At 35.1% G+C, this 8,775-nt stretch overlaps 1 protein-coding gene across 1 annotated transcript in view; it reads left to right on the top strand.

Annotated features, from left to right (window-relative positions):
• Window positions 1–62, top strand: part of her13 (hairy-related 13) — a 4,274-nt gene extending 4,212 nt beyond the window's left edge. Inside the window, exon 4 of the mRNA XM_059330813.1 lies at window positions 1–62. This exon is cut by the window's left edge and continues 531 nt beyond it. The gene's annotated coding sequence lies outside the window, so the exon portion shown is untranslated.
• The last annotated feature ends 8,713 nt before the right edge of the window (window positions 63–8,775 follow it).

Here is an 8,775-nt window from a genome sequence, read left to right as displayed (position 1 = left end):
GAAAATCCGCCCGACGACACATGGACTTCAAAAATAACTATTTAAAAAAAAAGTTGGTAACACTTTCTATGAAGACTACATCTATAGTGCATTATGAGCGCATTCATAGTGAATTATAATGCTCATTATAATCAATCATAATGCATTATGACTGCACTCATAAACACATATAAAGCTTCATGATGCACTATATCAACAGTTATAAATATAGCTTATAATGACTTATAAATCCAAGTGTCTTATGAGTGCTCTTGACTGGTTATAAACTACAGGCTGACTGATGAGGCTTATAATACATTACAACTACTCATACCCCTCTATACACACACCTCAACAATCAGTTGTTATAAGGACTCATAGGATGCCATAAGTATAAATAAATGATCAATGTATGCTTTAAGTAAAGTGAGGTTCATATAGACGCATCTATAATGCATTATAGCTCATCATGATGTTTCATTGTTGGCGTTAAGTAAAGTGTAACACATTTTCATGCATTTAAAAGAAGCTATGCTGCATCATAAGTCATTATTTATACTTATGGCATCCTATGAGTCCTTATAACAGTTGATTGTTGAGGTGTGTGTATAGAGGGGTATGAGTAGTTGTAATGTATTATAAGCCTCATCAGTCAGCCTGTAGTTTATAACCAGTCAAGAGCACTCATAAGACACTTGGATTTATAAGTCATTATAAGCTATATTTATAACTGTTGATATAGTGCATCATGAAGCTTTATATGTGTTTATGAATGCAGTCATAATGCATTATGATTGATTATAATGAGCATTATAATTCACTGTGAATGCGCTCATAATGCACTATAGATGTAGTCTTCATAGAAAGTGTTACCAAAAAGTTTAGCATTCTGGGCTCATGGCCCCTGCAGTTCACTGGCCACATGCATGGATTTTTTCTGTTTTCTGGATTCCCCACATTTGAATTTTGGATTTTCTCTTCAGCTACAACTGAATGCAGCACGTTTGAATCCTTTGGTTTCATTCTGGGAGATATAGGAGTCACACTGTTGAATTAGAAGTAGAAAAACCCTCCATACATGCTTTGGATATCACAGAAAAAATGGGTGGACTTTTCCTTTTTCTCATTTCAGGTTGGGGCCTCCTGAAGGTACCCTCCCCTTTCCTTTTCAGGAGTGACTCTCTGGCTTTTTGAGTCCTCTCGTGAGACTTTTTATTTTTGTGGAAAGATGAAACATTCACTTAAAACCCAGCAAAGGACCGGCGAGGAACAGTTCACACTTTTGTTGTGTCAATAACTCTGTGTATATAGGATTTGTATGTGGAGAAAAGCTCTTTTTAGAAACCGAGAACCTCTGATTAATATAAATATTTCTATTGTATTTCATAAAGGCCTGTAGTTTATTGGACCAGTAGCCTCCTTCAAAACGAGCATTTGATGTTGTAATGATGTTTAGAAATCGCAGTAAAATGTCTGAATTTGTTAAATAAAATATTGTAATTGATAAAGGTGTTGTCTGACTTAAATCAATGCCCAGGAGTACTAGAACAGTTTATAGCAGTATTGGTGAAAAGTGACTTGTATTGAAGGTCTCAGGGTTAATTTGTGGGGAGTGATTTAGGGAACCTGGTCTCACAGAAATCCGTGGAATAGCCACGGATTCATTCAAATTTCCGTGAAACTGACACGGATTTCGCTACAATGCAAGTTAATATTTGTTCCTATTGGTTTGTTCCAAGTCACGTGACTTTCAAGGTCCCGGCGGTCAGAACAAAAAACATGGCGGACAGTTCTCTCATTTTTAGTGAAAAAAAATCAATATTTTGACTTAGTTTCTGCATAAAAATGGGTTTTGATCACATTTCTAGCGAGAAATATATGTTTTATTTTCTAAATATTCACTCAGTGAATGTACATAATCACTTTGTATGTTGGAATAGCCACGGGATATGACTGGCATTAACTTGCATTGTAGCGAAATCCGTGTCAGTTTCAGGGAAATTTGAGTGATTCCGTGGCTATTTCACGGATTCCTGTGAGATCATGTTGGATTTAGGTCACTAAAGAACACTGAGATTTAAGATTTTAACAGCAATTTATGTGGTTTATTTATCCCCTCATCATTCTGCCCACCTTTCTTAAGGGTTGTGGGCAGTTCATGTTTAGGGGGAGATAGCAGGTTAACAATAAATGCCACATAGAAGTGGTGGACATCATCTGAAAGATGAGGATCTGAAGATGAATTTGCTGCTCAGCGCTGTGTGTCAAGTTGTGAAAAATGTGTGTTCTGGTTCTAAAGCTCTAAAACTAATGAGTAAATGAATCAATTGGGTAAACCTATTAAGGTGTATAACGGTTCAGAACATTAACATTTGGCTGTCTAAAGTCCATTTCTATGCTCAACAATGTCTCACGAGTTGTTGCAGCAATTTTTGCGTTGATACTATTTGTTACACACATTTGGTGCTTAATTAGGCATTTTTTTAAATTTGAGAATGGATGAAAAAAGATTAAAACCTCCTCAACACCAACACTGAAGAAAAAAACAATGCTGTGATTTGGTTTACAACGAGACATTTTTGTTCTCTTAACTGCTGCTCTGATGTCATTATAGCTGGGAAAGCTGCACATCCACTGAATGCTCCACATCTCTAGTTTGTGGTTGTAAAGTTTCTTGAGACTGTGATTATATTTACTGTTATAGAGGTGTTAGAAAAATTGCATGAGGAAACCTTGAAAATTGATAATCTGTCACCAACAGAAAAAATCTCACCATTTTTCTGCGCAGATCGTTGATGGGAAATGATGAGCTGGAGACGTCCAAGTTCTCAGTTTAACATAGTTTTATTACAATACGTCAAAAAATGTGCATTCTACAGAGATTCTCCGGGTTCAAAAACTCATGTCCCTGAATACAAACAGACGGGTTTCAGTTCGTGAAGTCTGAACCACGTCTCTCTCCCTGAACACATTAAAATACTAACATTTGTTTACAAAACATGCTGGTTGATTTCCTCCAGGAAGTCCCGCCCTCTTGATCGCTGATTCGACAGTTTTAATTAATACAATGGCACGTCATGCCAGCTGGGCATACGATCTTGCTGCCCCGGACAAGGCCATCCTGACCTGGCTTCTTCTCCAGAACCTTCAACAAAAACCTCCTGCCTTGTTATGTCTTACAAAGATAGTGTGTCTTACAGAGCCAAAGGATTTTCACTGTCTCACATAGATTCTAAAAGTCTAAAAAATATGAAACAGACAATGAAATATATTTAGTCAAAGTTTCTAAACCAAAATTAACACACAAACATAATAATTGTATCAAAATCACATTGCCTGATTTAATATAAATGCACAGAGATATTTATTACACTCAAGGTTTGACCTTTGATAGTGACCTGCGTCACTCACAGAGACAGAGACAGAGAAGCAGAAATAAAGCATAAAATAATTTACCAATATAGAAAATAATCAATTATTTTAACAAGAGGTCACAGCAGCTCATTTTATACAGTGAGGTCAAGTTTAAAAAAAATGCTCTCATGCTCTCAACATTTTCACAATATGTTGACCTGCTATCTCCCCCTAAAATCCACTGCTCACAACCCCCAATTCTCTAAGAATGGGGGCAGAATAATAATAAGAGGTGGTATTGTTTACCTTGGTCATGTTGTGTATTCGGACTAATGAGTGTAATCTTAATAATCTTAATAATTGATGTACACTACACTTCTTCATTGAAGCTCGGTAGCAGAAAGAGTCCAACCGAGAAGGTGGATCCTGAAAGTTCACTCAAGTTTGTCCGCTTGGTGTTTCACTTCGCAATATTTCAGATTTTTCCAGCGATGCGTCTGCTATTTTCTTAGCTGCCCAAAGGCTAACGACCAGAAATTTCATGAAAACAGCAACATGAAAAGAAAAGAGAAACAGAGGTAGAGGGCTGCAGGCTCTTTGTTACATAAGCAATGATTAAGGGGGATTATATTTGTATTAGTCTGGAGGAAAACTTTGCATAATAAACCTTGAAGTGTTTACCTTTTCTCTGCTAATTCTCACAAAATTCCCTTGAAGATAAAAAAAATTACAATACAGTCATGGAAAAAAATATTAGACCATTGTTTTCTTCAATCTCTTGTTCATTTTAATGCAACTAAAGGTACATTTGTTTGGACAAATATAATGATAAGAACGAAAATAGCTGATAAGAGTTTAATTTAAGAGCTGATATCTAGACATTTTCCATGGTTTTCTTGATAATAACCAAAATCAATAAGAAAACCATGGAAAATGTTTAGAGTTAAGCTCTTAAATTATGATATTTGGATATAAATACTGGACTTTATTTGAGTATTTCCACTCTCTACAACTAATGCAATACATTCTATTGCTATTATTTATTGTAAGTCTACTTTTTACTCCACTACACTGTAAAAAAAAGTTATTTTCCTGACATTTACTGTGTTATTTTACAGGGGGTTCCGTTTGTTTTTCAGTACAAATGCCATTAAAAAGGGTAACTTACTCTTATTACAAATATTAACAAGTAAAACTTTTATTTCCAGTATTATTCAATTTCTTTATAGTCTTGAATGTTACATTAAGGTGAATACTATGGGGAATTCTTACAACAAAAATAGCTCGTGAGAGTTTAATTGAAGAGTTGATATCTAGCCATTTTTTATTTTTTTTTTGAACTTTTTATTCAGAATTTGAAGTAAGAGACATCACAATAAACATCCTGAGCATCATACAAGAAAAAAGTGTTAAGACATTACAATAAATAAATTAAATACAGAAATAAGTAGTTCTGACATAACATAGTTATAAAGTTAGTGTTAATCTTGTAAATAAATACAAATAAATAGTTGAATATTTAGACAATCAAAGAAATAAAATGTCAGAAGTATTGATAATTATGACAACAGGCAGAGTAGACAGTATATATAATCTGTATCTAGCCATTTTAGTTGTACCAGGCATTAAAATGAACAAGAGATTGAAGAAAACAATGGTCTAATAATTTTTTCCATGAGCTCTCCTCTTCCTTTAACTCTTGCTTTTCTTGGAGTCTCTTCTCACCACGAGGACATGAAAGAGTCGCACCTCTCCAAGTGTCTCCGCTCTCACCTCCGTCACAATGAGACATTAACAAAAGGCTGTGAGATCCTGTCTCAACCAGCCACAAGCTACTACTACTACATACTTCCTGAGATAACATTTTTTTAAAAGTAGGCTTAAAATAAGGTATATTTTGCTCTAAACCTTCCTTTTCATTAGTTATCCAGGATCAATAGGCTCCAGTTGTGTTCATGTCCATTGTCTGTTGCCAGATGATCTGGATAATTAACCGACCTGGGTGGAGGTGGAGGTGGAGGTGGAGGAGGAGGAGGAGGTGGAGGTGGAGGTGGAGGTGAGGGGGGGGGGACTGGACGTGGGTGTGAACGTCGGAGGAAACACATTGAAATGGGAGCGGACGAGACACGCTGATCAAAGCTGCAGCATCTGACAGAGGAGCGTCAAACACTACAAAGGAGACAAACAGGCTCCGATTCTTCAAAGGAGCCAAGACACACACACACACACACACACACACACACTCAGAAACACACTCACACACACACACACACAGAAACACACACATTCACAGACACACGCACAGAGACACGCAGACACACACACACACGCACATACACAGAAACACACTCACTCAGAAACACACACACACACACACACACACACACACACACACACACACATACTCAGACACACACACACACTCACACACACACACACACATAAATAGACACAGAGACACACACACGCACACACATACACAATCATTCATATACATACACAGACACACAGACACACACACAGACACAAACACACACACACGCACATAAATAGACACAGACACACAGACACACACAATCATTCATACACATACACAGACACACAGACACACACACATACAGATACAAACACACACACACACACACACACAGACACACAGACACACACTCAGATACACTCACACAGAGACACACACACACACACACAAACACACATACAGATACAAACACACACACACACACACACACACACACACACACACACACACACACACACACACAGACACACAGACACAGACACACACTCAGAAACACACTCACACACAGACACAGACACACACACAGTATCGAGTGCATATAAATGGACATACTTTTCAGAGGCCAACATTTCCATATTAAACATTCATTCATTCATTACCATTAACCGCTTATCCGCAATCGGGTCGCATATTAAACATACTTTTTTAAAATTGATCTTTTGTAATATTAAAATGTTTTGAAGCACTGAATTTTAGGTTTCATTAAATGTATAGCCGATATATATCGGTATGGCGGTATTGTCTCAACTACATATGTCTTTCTAAAATATACCGCCCAGCCCTAATTTGAAGCACCCTCAGTTAAATTAAATGACATTCACAGCCCTCAGACCAACTGAAAGCTTGAATAAAGCCTAAACCTTTAAATGATGGAGCCAGAACAGGAATGAGATTTCTCTGGTAGAGATTAATCCTGGAAATAAGGCGAGCAAGTGTAGGATCTGACATGAAACTGTGCCGTTAATGACTGTGGGAACAGTTCCCTCCATCACCACGACCTGCTAACTGGAAGCGACAGACGACAGACTGGCCACGGTTTAGTTTAAGCGGTGAAAAAGGAAAAAAACTGACAGGAGGGAGGACTTACTGTTGGCTTCCAAATCAGCATCAGCTGTGTGTTTGTGACCGTGCATATGAAGTCTGAGGTTAAAGGTCGGAGCAATGCAACAGTTGGTGTGAGAGTGATTCAACGGCAGAGGAGAACATATGGCGCTGGAACCGATCCCCGGGGAACCCTGGAGGCCTGAGAGAACAATCACTTCCTATTGGACAGCAGCAACGTGCCTTTATCATTTATTATACACTTTATCAGCACTTTCATTGGACTTATTATCTTGTGACATGAAAACAAAAGCTTTGGAATATAGAGAACACACCAACTTTTCCAGAATTTAATTGAAAATGATGCAGTTTAATGTCTCAGTGTACTCTGAAATTAATGCACATTTGCAACATTTAAAATTCTTTATTGAGCATGATAGTGTTTTGAAAGTTAAAAAAAAGATTCAAAATCACATTTTATGTTGGACTAAAGGACTAAAAAAAGACTCAAAATGACCAAAAAAAGACACAAAATGACAAAAAAGACACCAAAAGACACAAAATGACTAAAAAAATGACACAAAATGACCAAAAAAAGACACAAAATGACAAAAAAGACACCAAAAGACACAAAATGACTAAAAAAATGACACAAAATGACCAAAAAAAGACACAAAATGACAAAAAAGACACCAAAAGACACAAAATGACTAAAAAAAGACACAAAATGACAAAAAAAAGACACAAAATGACTAAAAAAAGACACAAAAAGACCAAAAAAAGACACAAAATGACAAAAAAGACATCAAAAGACACAAAAAGCCCAAAAAAAGACACAAAATGACAAAAAACACACCAAAAGACACAAAATGACTAAAAAAAGACACAAAATGACCAAAAAAAAGACACAAAATGACTTACAAAGACATGAAAAGAATTCAAAAATGGACAAAATAGCCCAAGACTCCATAGAGTTAAGTTGTTAACCCATTTCTTGTTCCCTGAAAAAGGCCTACTTGTATAATTCTGAAATGTACATTATTTTCCAGTTTTGGTTAAGCTTACCTTTTTTTATTTACCTCTGGCAGTTCACCACTTACCTTTGTACCCTTTCAAGCTGTTCATTTGACTTGAACTGCTTGAATTTCAATAAAAAACTGGAAAAATTGGGGTGTTCTAAAACTTTTGACCGGTAGTGTATCTAATATATCAACATATTGATTCATTCGTAGTCTTTGCAAAAATACACTGCCAATTGAAAACATAATAATCATTTTACTTATTGGGAGGCCTGACATGGCCTGATAAAAAATAAAAAATAAAAATAAAGTTCCACAGTCCAGCACTAACGTTTTTGTTGTCCTTTTCAAGCAAAAGTATGAAAAATTTAACATTTATTTCAGGGGAAAATAAAAGTCCCCTGAAAAGAAATCAAAGGATTACTTTAATGCATTTATGCATTGATATTAGATTTATTTCAGGGGGGATAAAAAGTACTAAATATTTTTTATTGTATTATTTAAATAAATATACAAATAAATGTGCCAATGGAATAAAAGTATGCCTATTAAACAAATAAGTAAATATATATCAAGACAATAAATGTATAAGCATATGTACATTTTGCATATATAAATATATACTTTAGTCCTATATCTTTTTTTTTTTATTGTATTTGAAAAAATAGATGAATAAATGTGCCAGTGGAATAAAAGTATGTCTAATAAATAAATAAATAAATAAATAAATAAATAAATAAATAAATAAATAAATATGTATGTATGAATGTAGGCCTACATTTTGTAAATATACATTGAATTAAATTAATTCATAAATGCATTATTTATTAATTCCATGTTTATTTATTTCAGGTGCAAATTAAAGTCTCCTAAAAAAGTATTATTATGAATTCAGGATATATATATGTATATATATTATTTTATTTTTTTTAATTTTTATTTTCAAATTACTACTTGTATTTATTTTAAAGGACTTTTATTAATGTAAAATGTAAACTTCTCAAAGGATTACTTGTATCTATTTTGGGGGCTTTTCTTGAAATTGTAGTCAATTAAATTAATTCA

Source organism: Centropristis striata, chromosome 4 (genome assembly GCF_030273125.1).
Source record: "Centropristis striata isolate RG_2023a ecotype Rhode Island chromosome 4, C.striata_1.0, whole genome shotgun sequence".
NCBI classification, from domain to species: Eukaryota; Metazoa; Chordata; class Actinopteri; order Perciformes; family Serranidae; genus Centropristis; species Centropristis striata.
Note: the sequence above shows the minus strand (reverse complement) of the source record. Positions and strands in the feature narration are given on the sequence as shown.